The sequence below is a fragment of the Artemia franciscana genome, chromosome 21, assembly GCF_032884065.1.
Source record: "Artemia franciscana chromosome 21, ASM3288406v1, whole genome shotgun sequence".
NCBI classification, from domain to species: Eukaryota; Metazoa; Arthropoda; class Branchiopoda; order Anostraca; family Artemiidae; genus Artemia; species Artemia franciscana.
The window spans coordinates 18,144,528-18,160,552 of record NC_088883.1 but is presented as its reverse complement, the minus strand read 5'-3'; the positions used below and the strand labels follow the sequence as shown (position 1 = coordinate 18,160,552).

Sequence of the window (16,025 nt, the reverse complement as noted above, 5' to 3'; positions counted from 1 at the left end):
TTTAAAATTGAAAGCTACAACAGCAGTTTTGTCAACATTGAAAGAAAGCCCAATATTTTTATATTCATTATAAAGCTGATTAAACGCGTTTTCACATCCACTAAAAGTACGGCTTAGATTCAAAACGTCATCTGCAAAAGTTATTAAGACAAGTTAAATCCACGGTGAATACAACTAAAATTACAGAATTTTGGGCATTTAAAACAGAGTTATTAAATAAAGAAGGTGAGGTAAGGCCACCTTGACGGACTCCTTTCAAAATATTAAAAAGGGAAGATCCCCCCTTTAACTTCGCCTTAAGGTGATGGTACATATACAGAAGGCACTTCACTATACAAAAATTTACCCCAAAAGCAACATCTAAAGCACAAAGGATAATATGGGATCTACTTCTTTCTGCATCAGCAAGAACATTCATTAAAGCAAAAAGGGCATGCTCCCGGCTAATACCTTTTGGTAACCAAACTGGTGGGGTGGGACATAACATTTAGAAACAATTTCATCCAAAATAACTGACTCAAACAATTTAAAAATAGTACAAGAAACTGTTATAGGTCGGAACGAATCACACGAAGTAAAATCCTTTTTGCCTTTTTTCGGGATAGGGGTTATTTGACCAACTGTAAATTGATAAGGAACAACTCCGTTTTCAATAGACATTTGAAAAAGTAGAGATAAATGATTAAAAAGAAGAGCACTTGCATAATCAAAATGTCTGGCAGTAATTCCATCAACTCCCGCAGAATTTCTTCTCTTTAGTTTTTGACAATAAAACGATACATCACTTGGCTTAATAATAAATGTCGAGGGTTCGTGTTTCTTCAGACAAGCACTTAATTCTTTTTCAAATTTTGACTCAAGAGCAGGATCGGGAGAAGAAAACTCATGCTTATAATAATTTATCCACTCAGGCTCAGGAATATTATTTGCACTAATGTGTTCACAAGGGCGTTCAAATTTTTTCCAGAGCTTCGAAGGGTTCTCTGCAATTTTATGAGCGTTTTTCTCAATAAGATCAACCTTATGTTTTCTTAACACTTTAGCAAAAAAACGTTTAGAACGTAGCCGCAGACCATTTATAGTCCCAGACTTAGGCCTGCCGCAATCCCTCCAAATATTCAGCCAAATTTTAGAAGACTCGCACGCAGAAATAAGGGAAGGGTTTTTTGACCAACCCTGAAGTTGAGAGCCTTTCCTAATACGCTTGCACGGGACAGCTGAAGCTTCAGCACACTTTAATACACTTAAACTTTTTAAGTTTAAAATGACTGATGAACTTACAATGGCAAAAGCCGATGAAGATGCTCAAAAAGTCTATGCCAAAAACTTGCTGTTGATAGAGAAAGTCAGAAAAGAAAGCGTGCCGAGGAACCAAAAGAACAGCAAGGAAACAGGCTTGAGGCTGATAGAGAAAGAAAGAACAGAAAGCGTGCCGAGGAATCAAAAGAACAGCAAGGAAACAGGCTTGAGGCTGATAGAGAAAGAAAGAACAGAAAGCGTGCCGAGGAACTACCAGAGCAACGCGGAAGCAGACTTGCTGCTAAAAGAGAAAGTGAAAAAAGAAGGCGTGCCGAGGAATTACAAGAACAGCAAGAAATCAGGCTTGCTGCTGATAGAGAAGTAAGAAAAGAAAGCGTGCCGAGGAATCACAAGAACAGCAAGAAATCAGGCTTGCTGCTGATAGAGAAAGTAAGAAAAGAAAGCGTGCCGAGGAATCAGAGCACCTGAAAGTTATCGCCTGGCATTCAGGTACAACCCAGTCGATGATTATAGCTTGAGTAGATGTGTTCAAATCGGGACAATGTCTAAAATTTGTCCCTATTGCAAGGCCTTGAAATTCAATGGTGAAACAATGGGAATGTGTTGCGCCTCAGGAAAAGTTAAACTTCCTCTATTGGCTGCACCACCAGAGCCATTAAAGACTTTCCTTACTGGAACTACGTCAGAATCTAAGCGTTTTTTGTCACAAATCAGAAGATACAACTCATGTTTCCAAATGACGTCGTTTGGAGCCCAAATCGAAAATCCAGATCAATTTATGTCTACTTTCAAAGTAAAAGGGCAAATTTATCATAGAGCAGGGTCCCTTCTACCATTCTCAGGCGAGAATCATAAATTTTTACAATTGTACTTCATCAGTGATAGAAATTCTGAATTGAATGCACGTTGCGAAATTTCTCTCAACGTTGAAAGGACAATCGTTTCCCAATTGCAACATCCTTTCCACGAAAATAATAATTTAGTGCGTCTGTTCAAAACAGCCATCGATTTGATGCCTACTGATACGCATAAAATTGTTATTTCCGCTGACAAAACGCCTCCTGGCCAACATGTGCGTAGATACAATGCTCCAACTATCGACGAAGTGGCAATCGTTATGGTCGGTGATCAGTTTTTACCTCGAGATATTATTCTTCATAAGCGAAACGCTCAGTTGTTAAGAATTGCTGAAACTCATCGATGCTACGATGCCCTACAATATCCTATCATTTTTTGGGATGGAGCCGACGGCTATAACTTTAGTATTAAATTGATGAATCCAGCCACTAACAAAGAAATGAATAAGAAATGCAGTGCAATGCATTATTATTCCTATAGACTAATGATTCGGCAGGATGAAGAAAATTATATTTTAAAATGCCGTGAATTGTTTCACCAATTTGTCGTTGATATGTATGCTAAAATTGAATCAGAACGTTTGCTATATATCCGCCTGAATCAGACCAAGCTCCGCTCTGAACAATACATTCATTTGCGAGATGCAGTTATAAATGACGGTAATACCACAAACGTTGGAAGATTAACAATTTTACCTTCGTCATATGCTGGCAGTCCCCGTCATATGCATGAATATGCTCAAGATGCTATTGCGTATGTTCGTCTCTATGGTCGTCCAGATTTATTGATTACATTTACATGTAATCAATCTTGGGACGAGATACTGCAGCTTTTACTTCAAGGACAATCGGCGGTTCATAGGCATGACATTACGGCCCGTGTCTTCCGGCAAATGTTGAAATCACTGATAAACTACATAGTAAAACTTGAAGTGTTTGGGTCAGTGAGATGCTGGATGTACTCAGTGGAATGGCAAAAACGAGGTTTGCCACACGCACATATACTAATCTGGCTACATAAAAAAAATACTTCGAACGAAATTGATGATGTGATTTCCGCTGAAATACCTGATAAAAATGTCGATAAGGGGTTACATGATATTATTGTAAAAAATATGATACATGGACCTTGCAGTGCACTGAACGAAAATTCACCATGCATGGCCAAAGGAAGGTGCACAAAGCAATATCCTCGACTTTTAGTATCAAACACAATTACTGGCAATGATGGTTACCCACAATATAGAAGAAGATCTACTGAAGATGGCGGTAAAACAGCAATAATAAAGAAGCGTAACGGTACCACCATCGAAGTAGATAACCAGTGGGTTGTTCCATATTCCCCATTATTATCAAAAACATTTAATGCACACATAAACGTTGAATACTGTAACTCCGTAAAGGCAATCAAATACATATGTAAATACGTCAACAAAGGCAATGACATGGTAGTTTTTGGCTTGCAGCCCGAAATCGAAGATTTCGACGAAATCGTACAATATCAGGCTGGAAGATACATAAGCAGTAATGAAGCTGTTTGGCGAATTCTTTCATTTCCGATACATGAACGTAGTCCAGCTGTTGTTCACTTAGCGGTACATTTACAGAATGGTCAACGTGTTTATTTCACGGAAACCAACGTGCAACAAAGAGTCCTGAATCCACCGGGTACAACATTAACAGCTTTTTTTTCGCTTTGCAAAAATGATTCTTTTGCAAAAAAACTGCTGTATACTGAAGTGCCTTCGTATTACACGTGGAATACTAAAAATAAAGTATTTGAACGTCGAAAACAGGGTAAGTCAGTCGACGCCCAACCTACCATCTTCAAAGATACCACGATAGGAAGACTCTACACCGTTCACCCCAATCAACATGAATGCTTCTTTCTACGCCTGCTTTTGGTGAATGTACCCGGTCCGACATCCTTTGAGTATTTGAGAACTGTAAACGGTACTATACATGACACTTACCGTAGTGCATGCCAAGCTCTGAATTTATTGGAGAATGACCAACACTGGGATAACTGCATCAATGACGCGTGCGAAACGTCAACCCCAAGTCAAATTCGTGCATTGTTTGGCATCATTTTAACAACTTGCTCTCCATCAGCTCCTACAGAGTTATGGGAAAAATATAAGTCAAAAATGTCCGAAGATATACTCCATCGAAAACAGTTAGAGACATCAGATATGACTTTTGATTTTACATCAGAAATTTATAACTACACTTTAGTTATTATAGAACACTAGCTGTTGGGGTGGCGCTTCGCGCCACCCCAACACCTAGTTGGTGGGGCGCTTCGCGCCCCCCCCCAAGCCCCCCCGCGCGCGTAAGTCGTTACGCGCCATATTAGTTATGCGCCATTGTAGTTGTGTCCCTGTGTCCCACCTGTGAATATAGATAGATTTATATATGTGTTTCAAACTACGCAAAAATTGCGAATAAACAACATTCTTGGCTTTCCCATTGTCTGTGCATATGCAAAGCCGTATGTACTAATAATGACGTCATATACAAACGCTCTTTTTACAAACAAACAAACATGCATCCACATAACTCGTTTTTATATAGATAGATACAATACAAATTAACTGCGTAAAACTTGCGAATAAACAACATTCTTCGCTGTCCAATTGTCGCTGCATATAAATACATTGTCAGGTTTACCGACCCTCGAACATGCAACGTACAATTGTCCATGGGAAAAACAATCAGGATTAAGATCTATACCACATTTTTCTAATGATTGACCTTGAGCTTTGTTAATGGTGATTGCAAATGCTAATCGAATTGGGAATTGCAATCTTTTAAATTGAAAAGGCAGATCCGTTGGAATCTTGGGAATGCGAGGAATAAGAACAGCCTCACCCTCAAAAGGCCCTGTCAAGATTGTGGCCTCTATTAGGTTTTCCATTGTTTTTTTTACGGCAGGTCGAGTGCCATAGCAAAGCTTTGGTGGGTTTATATTTCTTAAAAGTATTATTGGTAGGCCTATTTTTAGTTGTAGCACGTGTGGTGGAAACCCTGAGAATAATATCTCGAGGTAAAAACTGATCACCGACCATAACGATGGCCACTTCGTCGATAGTTGGAGCATTGTATCTACGCATATGTTGGCCAGGAGGCGTTTTGTCAGCGGAAATAACAATTTTATGCGTATAAGTAGGCATCAAATCGATGGCTGTTTTGAACAGACGCACTAAATTATTATTTTCGTGGAAAAGATGTTGTAATTGGGAAACGATTGTCCTTTCAATGTTGGGAGAAATTTCGCAACGTGCATTCAATTCAGAATTTCTATCACTGATGAAGTACAATTGTAAAAATTTATGATTCTCGCCTGAGAATGGTAGAAGAGACCCTGCTCTATGATAAATTTGCCCTTTTACTTTGAAAGTAGACATAAATTGATCTGGATTTTCAATTTGGGCTCCAAACGACGTCATTTGGAAACATGAGTTGTATTTTCTGATTCATTTATATTCCTTATGTCTCGGTGTCCCGGTCGTCATTTTTATCCCCCTGTTTTATATCCCGCTTATTTTTCAGTTTTTTCCTTTTTTTAGTTTTTTTTTTACTTTTTTAGTTCTTTTAGTTTTTACGTTTTTTAGTTTTTTTTTAGTTTTTTAGATGAATTTTTTTTTAGTTTTTTACCTTTTTTTCTTTTTAGTTTTTATTGGTTTTTACCTTTTTTTAGCTTTTTATCTTTTTTATTTTTTTTTATTTTTATTTTTAATTTTATTAGTATTCTTTTTCTCTTCTATTTTTCATTTTTCCTTTTTATGGCACTTGGTATTAACCAAGTGACATATAGCAGTCGCCAATTCTGTCGGTCTGTCTGTCGGTCTGTCTGTCTGTCGGTCTGTCCCGGTTTTGCTACTTTAGGCACTTCCAGGTAAGCTAGGACGATGAAATTTGGCAAGCGTATCAGGGACCGGACCAGATTAAATTAGAAATAGTCGTTTTCCCGATTTGACCATCTGGGGGGGAGTGGGGGCCCGGTTAATTCGCAAAAAATAGAAAAAATGAAGTATTTTTAACTTATCAGCGGGTATTTGGATCTTAATGAAATTTAATGTTTGAAATGATATTGTGTCTTAGAGCTTTTATTTTAAATCGCGACCGGATCTGATGACATTGGGGGGAGTTGGAGGGAGAAAACCTAAAGTCCCGGTTCTGCTACTTTAGGCACTTCCAGGTAAGCTAGGACGATGAAATTTGGCAAGCGTATCAGGGACCGGACCAGATTAAATTAGAAATAGTCATTTTCCCGATTTGACCATCTGGGGGGGGGAGTAGGGGCCGGTTAATTCGGAAAAATAGAAAAAATGAAGTATTTTTAACTTATGAGCGGGTGATTGGATCTTAATGAAATTTGATGTTTGGAATGATATTGTGTCTCAGAGCTCTTATTTTAAATCCCGACTGGGTCTGATGACATTGGGGGGAGTTGGAGGGGGGAAACCTAAAATCTTGGAAAACACTTAGAGTAGAGGGATCGGGATGAAACTTGATGGGAAAAATAAGCGCAAGTCCCAGATACATGATTGACATAATCGGAACTTATTTGCTCTCTTTGGGGTAGTTGGGAGGGGGGGAGTAAGTCTTAAAAATTAGAAAAATGAGGTATTTTCAACTTACGAACGGGTGATCGGATCTCAATGAAATTTGATGTTTGGAATGATATTGTGTCTCAGAGCTCTTATTTTAAATCCCGACTGGGTCTGATGACATTGGGGGGAGTTGGAGGGGGGAAACCTAAAATCTTGGAAAACACTTAGAGTAGAGGGATCGGGATGAAACTTGATGGGAAAAATAAGCGCAAGTCCCAGATACATGATTGACATAATCGGAACTTATTTGCTCTCTTTGGGGTAGTTGGGAGGGGGGGAGTAAGTCTTAAAAATTAGAAAAATGAGGTATTTTCTTAGAGCTTTTATTTTAAATCGCGACCGGATCTGATGACATTGGGGGGAGTTGGAGGGAGAAAACCTAAAGTCCCGGTTCTGCTACTTTAGGCACTTCCAGGTAAGCTAGGACGATGAAATTTGGCAAGCGTATCAGGGACCGGACCAGATTAAATTAGAAATAGTCATTTTCCCGATTTGACCATCTGGGGGGGGGGTAGGGGCCGGTTAATTCGGAAAATTAGAAAAAATGAAGTATTTTTAACTTATGAGCGGGTGATTGGATCTTAATGAAATTTGATGTTTGGAATGATATTGTGTCTCAGAGCTCTTATTTTAAATCCCGACTGGGTCTGATGACATTGGGGGGAGTTGGAGCTCTTGGCTCTTCCGACCTCGTACCATATGAGCTCTCGGCTCTTCCGACCTCGTCCAAATGAGCTCTTGGCTCTTCCGACCTCGTACTATATGAGCTCTCGGCTCTTCCGACCTCGTCACAAGTGCCATATGAGCTCTTAGCTCTTGTTTTTAGTTTTTTTTAGTTTTTAGTTTTTTAAGTTTTTTCCTTTTTTTAGTTTCTTTAGTTTTTTTAGTTTTTCGGCTTTTTTATTTTTTTATTAGTTTTTAGTTTTTTTTGTAGTTTTTGCCTTTTTTTAGTTTTTTCAGTTTTTTTTTAGTTTTTAGGTTTTTACCTTTTTTAGCCTAACCAGGATTTGAACCTGGGACCTTCATTCTCCGTTCTGACACCCTCTCTCACCGAGTGACTACTCCAGCATGTTCATTTTGGTGTTTTAAATGGTATATTATTAACCAAATTAATGTGTTTTACAATATACTAAGCATCGTCATAACAAAAATGATGGCAACTAATTGACGTCAGCCGAAACATGACGTCACCTGATCCACAGATCCACAGACAACTTATTTTTATATATATAGATTTGTGCGTACGTATGGCAAACAAACCTCTTCAGGATTTGGGAATGCCTTCACCTAACCGTATCGCTGCTGTTTCGACATGTGTAGAATTGGATCGTGAACCAAGTGACAGTACGAGTGATCTATTGTCGTATGTACAAAATAACATTTCCAAGATAACGTCGGAACAAAAAGACATTTATGATACGATAATGCATTGTGTCGATAACAACGTTGGAGAAATTTTCTTTTTGGATGCGCCAGGAGGTACTGGTAAAACATTTGTGATAAAACTGATTCTGGCATCAATTCGATCAAAAAATGATATAGCGTTGGCAATTGCGTCGTCCGGAATAGCCGCAACATTGCTGCCTGGTGGAAGAACTGCTCATTCCGCTTTGAAATTGCCTCTGAATTTGCATTCTACAGAAACTCCCACGTGCAATATTTCCAAATCATCTGGGATGGGTAAAGTATTGCAGCAATGCAAACTTATTATTTGGGATGAGTGCACAATGGCACACAAAAAATCGCTCGAGGCTCTGGATCAATGCTTGAAAGATTTGAGAGGGAAGTCGAAACCCTTTGGTAGCACGTTAATATTGCTTGCGGGAGATTTCAGACAAACATTACCTATAATACCTAGATCAACTCCTGCAGACGAAATGAATGCTTGCCTGAAAAATTCTAATTTATGGGCACACGTAAAAACATTAAAATTAACTACAAATATGCGTGTCCGATTGCAAAACGATGACTCTGGTCAAACATTTTCAGATCAATTGCTGGCAATTGGAAACGGAAAGCTCCCAGTAGACTCAATTTCAGGACGTATACAACTACCTGCTGATTTCTGTAATTTAGTGACGTCCAAAAATGAATTGATTGAAAAAGTATTTCCGAATATTCTAAAAAATTATAAAAATAATAAATGGCTAAGTGAAAGAGCGATTCTCGCACCCAAAAATATAGACGTCCACGAAATCAACAATATTGTTTTGACCAAGATTCGAGACCAGGCAGTCCTTTACAAGTCAGTCGACACAGTTTTGGAACCAAATGAAGCGGTTAATTATCCATCTGAATTTTTAAATTCCATAGATCTTTCAGGGTTTCCACCACACGTGCTACAACTAAAAATAGGCGTACCAATAATACTTTTAAGAAATATAAACCCACCAAAGCTTTGCAATGGCACTCGACTTGCCGTAAAAAAAAACAATGGAAAACCTAATAGAGGCCACAATCTTGACAGGGCCTTTTGAGGGTGAGGCTGTTCTTATTCCTCGCATTCCCATGATTCCAACGGATCTGCCTTTTCAATTTAAAAGATTGCAATTCCCAATTCGATTAGCATTTGCAATCACCATTAACAAAGCTCAAGGTCAGTCATTAGAAAAATGTGGTATAGATCTTAATACTGATTGTTTTTCCCATGGACAATTGTACGTTGCATGTTCGAGGGTCGGTAAACCTGACAATCTATTTATATGCAGCGACAATTGGACAGCGAAGAATGTTGTATATTCGCAAGTTTTACGCAGTTAATTTGTATTGCATCTATCTATCTATCTATCTATATAAAAACGAGTTGTGTGTATGCATGTTTGTTTATTTGTAAAAAGAGCGTTTGCATATGACGTCATTATTAGTACATACGGCTTTGTATATGCACAGACAATGGGAAAGCCAAGAATGTTGTATATTCGCAATTTTTACGTAGTTTGAAACACATATATAAATCTATCTTTATTCACAGGTGGGACACAGGGACACAACTACAATGGCGCGTAACTAATATGGCGCGTAACGACTTACGCGCACGGGGGGGCGCGAAGCGCCTCCCCAACAGCTAGTATATATATATATATATATATATATATATATATATATATATATATATATATATATATATATATATATACTAGCTGTTGGGGTGGCGCTTCGCGCCACCCCAACACCTAGTTGGTGGGGGCGCTTCGCGCCCCCCCCCCCCAAGCCCCCCCGCGCGCGTAAGTCGTTACGCGCCATATTAGTTACGCGCCATTGTAGTTGTGTCCCTATGTCCCACCTGTGAATATAGATATATATATATATATATATATATATATATATATATATATATATATATATGTTTTTAACTACGTAAAACTTGCGAATATACAACATTCTTTGCTGTCCCATTGTCTGTGCATATAAATAGATTGTCAGGTTTACCGACTCTTGAACATGCAACATATAATGGTCAATGGGAAAACAATCCGTATTCAGATCTATACCTCATGATTCTAATGATTGCCCTTGAGCTTTGTTGATGGTGATTGCTAATCGACCATTCCCTGAGTCGCCATCGTCATTTATATATCCCCCTGTGCACCCCGGCGTCCCCTTTGTAGTTATGTCCCTGTGTCCCGGTCGTCATTTGTATTCCCTGTGTCCCGGTCGTCATTTGTGTCCCGGTGTCCCAGTCTCTGATTTCTCTTTGAGTGTCCCGGGCGTCATTTATATTCCTTGTGTCCCGGTGTCCCGGTCGTCATTTATATCCCCCTGTGCAAAGAGTCTATGCCAAAAAACTTGCTGCTGATAGAGAAAGTCAGAAAAGAAAGCGAGCCGAGGAACTATCAGCAGCAAGTTTTTTGGCATAGACTCTTTGAACATCTTCATCAGTCATTGTAAACTTAAACATTAATAGATTTCTACGTGAACTTATGTCTTATATAACTTGAATGACGTCACCGTCAAAGCAAAAATGACGACAACTAATTTCATGACGTCACCTGATCCACAGATCCACAGACAGACAACTTATTTTTATATATATACTAGCTGTTGGGGTGGTGCTTCGCGCCACCCCAACACCTAGTTGGTGGGGCGCTTCGCGCCCCCCCAAGCCCCCCCGCGCGCGTAAGTCGTTACGCGCCATATTAGTTATGCGCCATTGTAGTTGTGTCCCTGTGTCCCAAAAACTGATCACCGACCATAACGATGGCCACTTCGTCGATAGTTGGAGCATTGTATCTACGCACATGTTGGCCAGGAGGCGTTTTGTCAGCGGAAATAACAATTTTATGCGTATAAGTAGGCATCAAATCGATGGCTGTTTTGAACAGACGCACTAAATTATTATTTTCGTGGAAAAGATGTTGTAATTGGGAAACGATTGTCCTTTCAATGTTGGGAGAAATTTCGCAACGTGCATTCAATTCAGAATTTCTATCACTGATGAAGTACAATTGTAAAAATTTATGATTCTCGCCTGAGAATGGTAGAAGAGACCCTGCTCTATGATAAATTTGCCCTTTTACTTTGAAAGTAGACATAAATTGATCTGGATTTTCAATTTGGGCTCCAAACGACGTCATTTGGAAACATGAGTTGTATTTATATTCTTTATGTCCCGGTGTCCCGGTCGTCATTTATATCCCCCTGTTTTATATCCCGCTTATTTTTCAGTTTTTTTTTTTTTTTTAGTTTTTTTTTTACTTTTTTAGTTCTTTTAGTTTTTACGTTTTTTAGTTTTTTTTAGTTTTTTAGATGATTTTTTTTTTAGTTTTTTACCTTTTTTTCTTTTTAGTTTTTATTGGTTTTTACCTTTTTTTAGCTTTTTATCTTTTTTATTTTTTTTTATTTTTATTTTTAATTTTATTAGTATTCTTTTTCTCTTCTATTTTTCATTTTTCCTTTTTTTTAGTTTTTTTTAGTTTTTAGTTTTTTAAGTTTTTTCCTTTTTTTAGTTTCTTTAGTTTTTTTAGTTTTTCGGCTTTTTTATTAGTTTTTAGTTTTTTTTTGTAGTTTTTGCCTTTTTTTAGTTTTTTCAGTTTTTTTTTTAGTTTTTAGTTTTTTACCTTTTTTAGCCTAACCAGGATTTGAACCTGGGACCTTCATTCTCCGTTCTGACACCCTCTCTCACCGAGTGACTACTCCAGCATGTTCATTTTGGTGTTTTAAATGGTATATTATTAACCAAATTAATGTGTTTTACAATATACTAAGCATCGTCATAACAAAAATTACGGCAACTAATTTCATGACGTCAGCCGAAACATGACGTCACCTGATCCACAGACCCACAGACAGACAGACAACTTATTTTTATATATATAGAAGATAGATAGATAGATATATATATATATATATATATATATATATATATATATATATATATATATATATATATATATATATATGTATATATATATATATATATATATATATATATATATATATATATATCCTCAAGCTCACCCCGCGGCGTTGTTAGCAATTCCAGTTTTTGTTAGGAAGTCTCCTGAAATGCACACTGCTTCCACTATAAGGCCAGGCAAGCAGGATTTCCTTGTCGGGGATAGGGACAAAGAAAGGAACTTATGAGGGAGCAGAGACCCCAAACTCGAACCTTTTATAGTATAAAAGGTAATAAAATTTATACCCAGCCTAATTAGATGATTTGTGCTGGATTGTTTCAGAGGGAACACATAACTTAAAGCAAATAAAGTACTATAAATAAAATAACTTCAAGTTACAAATAAGCAGGATATCCAATAATGATTTGCTATTTAAATTTATTTGATTTCTAATCACAACTCACATGTGAGCAGCGAATTTTTCAAGCAGATTTCTTTATTTAACATATTACTATGAATGAAGACATAAAGCTTCAAATGAACAGAAAGTGCCATTAATAAGGGCGTTCATCGGACAGAAATTAGAAATAAAAAGCTGCCCAAACAAGTTACAGTTCAAAACATTCTCCATTAAAATTGCTTCATGGCAATCAAACTAATTTTAACTGTCTTAATAGGACACTGTTTTCTTTCTGTGAATTCTATTCCTTTCAAATACACGCTACTTTTGATGGCATAATCAAACTTTAAAAAAAATTAACTGATAATATTCGAAACTACCTATTGAGTTTTACAATGAATAATGACCTAAAACTTATCATGGACAGAAGTCATCGCAAATAGAAAATGAGCTTGGCGACCACAAAGCTTGGAATTTATGGGGGGATGAACAAAACAAGTGAGCTATTCGAAGGAAATCTGGAAGTCAAAATGGTCCTAAGATTAAGTATGTCCAGGCTAAGGGCCCTCCCCCCATATGTTCGTGCCTAGTGCATTCCCCAAATTACATCACAGTTATGCCATTGGCTTGTCAATAGCAAAACTATGATTATATTTATTAAGTTTCCTATTGTTTATCAATTAATGCCGGAAGCATGTGTCTTACTGAGGTTTTTTTTCTTATCAGCTTGGTAGATTCAAATATAAAAAGTCAGCGTTTGAAGAATTTTCAGTTGATGTTTATTATTTTAAATGTTTGATAAGATAGAGGATATCATTTAACTCAATAATTTTCGTAATATATTGTTCATTTTTGGAAGCACGAAATTTCATATAATAAAATTTATGCACGGAATAATCATACATGAAGTTTCATATACGCGAAACTTCACCCACAGAAATTTTATATACGATAAATCATACATTGCAAAATTTAATATACGATAAATAAAAAAAAGTACCAACAGAAAAAAAGCTCCACATTGAAAAAATAGATAGTAGTTTTTCATACATGTATTTTGTCCAGGTTGTGTTTTTCGTATATCATATTTCTCCATATATGAAATTCCTATATGACACTTCTATATTTGATATTTTTTGTGTATGGATTTTCGTAAATAAAACTTAAATATATGAAATTTCGTAGACTCTTGATTTTTTATAGATATTGTTTAACTACTATTCTCGTTATTTTGGACCATGAGTCAGAATTGTGGGGAAGCACTGTCTAAGTGAAGGACCATTCACCTTCATAAATATAACAAATGCTATTATAGACGAATAAGAGGATCTTAAAGCTAATCGAAATTAAAATGAACCTTCTATTCGAACTTAAAGTGAACAAAAATTGCCACAAACAGGATTAGGGTTACCCCCCCCCCCCCCTAAACCTTCCGAAGGCCAGAGCATCTTTTTGGACTGAAAAGGATTTGCATTTTGACTAGTGTATAGCATCAACAACACCAAAAACATCACAAGGCTATAAATAAGAGCTGGGCTACTCCCCCTCCCTCTCAAACCCCCTAAATGGCTCGAATGTAATTTTTGTTCTGTTAACAAGTGTGGTTTTCCTGGTCAAAACATCGACAAAGAGAGAAGGGAATCACTATACTAATCAAGATTGCTGGAACGATCTAGTGAAAGCAGACTGATTATTAGGTGTATAATGAAAATAATTTGTGGAATTTTCAATAATTATGGCACATGGTATTTACCAAGTGATCTATAGCGATCGCAAATTCTGTTGATCTGTCCCAGTTTTGCTAGTTTAGGCACTTCCAGATAAACTAGAACGATGAAATTTGGCAGGCGTATAAGGGACCAGACCAGATTAAATTAAAAATCGTCGCTTTCCCGATTCGATCGTCTGGGGTGGGGGGAAGGTTATTCGGAAAAATTAGAAAAAATGAGGTATTTTTAACTTACGAACGGGTAATCGGATCTCAATGAAGTTTGACATTTAGAAGAATATAATTATTCTTTAATTATATTTAAAGCTCTTACTTTAAATCCCGACCGGATCCGGTGACATTGCGGGGAGTTGGAGGGGGGAACCTAAAATCTTGGAAAACGCTTAGAGTGGAGGGATCGGGATGAAACTTGGTGGGAATAATAAACACAAATCCTAGATACGTGATTGACATAACTGGAACGGATCCGCTCTCTTTGAGGGAGCTGGGTGGAGGGTTACTTACGAAGGAGTGATTGGATCTTAATGAAATTTCACATTTAGAAGGACCTCGTAACTCAGATGTCTTATTTTAGATAACGACCGGATCGAGCGTCATTGGGGGGGGGGGAGCTGAGGGGGGACCAGAAATCTTTGAAAACGCTTAGAGTGCAGAGATCAGGATGAAACTTAGTAGGGAGAATAAGAAATAATCCAAGATACGTGACTGACATAACCGGACTGTATCCGTGCTCTTTGGGGTGGGCAATTCGGAAAAACTAGAAAAATGAGGTATTTTTAACTTAAAAACGAGTGATCAGATCTTAATGAATGTTGATATTTACAAGGAATTTGTGCTTCAACGCTCCTTTTTTAAATCCCGAACATATCCGGTGATAGTGGGGGGGATTTTTGGAGGGGGGACGGGAAAACGTGAAAATTGAGGTATCTTTATCTTACGAATGGTTGATCGGGTCTTAATGAAACTTGATTTATAGAAAGATCTTATGTCTCAGATGCTCCATTTTTAATTCGAATCGGATCCGGGACATAGGGGGCTGGAGGGGGAAACAGAAATCTTGGAAAAGGAAATTTTGGAAAACGCTTTGAGTGGAGAGATCGGGATGAAACTTGATAGGAACAATTGGTACAAGTTCTAGATACGTGATTGACATAATTGGAACGGATCCGTTCTCTTTGGGGGAGTGGGGGGGATTTCCAGTGCTTTGGCGAGTTCGGTGCTTCTGGACGTGCTAGGACGGTGAAAATTGGTAAGAGTGTGAAATGGGAAATCTTGGAAAATGCTTAGAGTGGAGAGATCGGGATGAAACTTTGTGGGAAGAATAAGCATACGTCCTAGATACGTGATTGACACCGGGCTGCATCCACTCTCTTTGGGGGTGTTAATTCTGAAAAATTAGAAAAATTGAGGCATTTTTAGCTTAAGAACTGGTGACCAGATCTTAATGAAATTTGATATTTAGTAGGAACTCATGTCTCAGAGCTCTTATTTTAAATCCTGACAAGATCTGGTTACATTTGGGGAGTAGGAGGGGGAAACCGGAAATCTTGGATAACGATTAGAGTGGAGAGATCGAAATGAAACTTAGTGGGTAGAATATGCAAATTTCGTAGATATGTGATTGACGTAACCGGACTGGATCTGCTCTCTTTTGGGGGAGTTAGAGGGGGGTCCAGTGCTTTGGTGAGTTCGGTGCTTCTGGACGTGCTAGGACGATGAAAATTGGTAGGCGTGTCAAGGACCTGCACAAAATGACTTGATAAAGTCGTTTTCCCTGATACGACCATCTGGGAGGCTGAAGGAAGAGGAAAAATTAGAAAAAATGAG

General features: G+C 37.8%; 1 protein-coding gene across 2 annotated transcripts in view; it reads left to right on the top strand.

Moving 5' to 3' along the window:
* LOC136040865 (titin-like) overlaps window positions 1-16,025 on the top strand; it is a 76,325-nt gene that overhangs the window by 23,547 nt on the left and 36,753 nt on the right. The window contains exon 1 of one of the 2 annotated variants that reach the window (XM_065725252.1): window positions 13,250-13,303. The exons of the other annotated variant lie outside the window; for it this stretch is intronic. The gene's annotated coding sequence lies outside the window, so the exon portion shown is untranslated. Of the gene's footprint in view, window positions 1-13,249; window positions 13,304-16,025 lie in introns of those variants that run through there. 2 annotated transcript variants of the gene reach the window in all.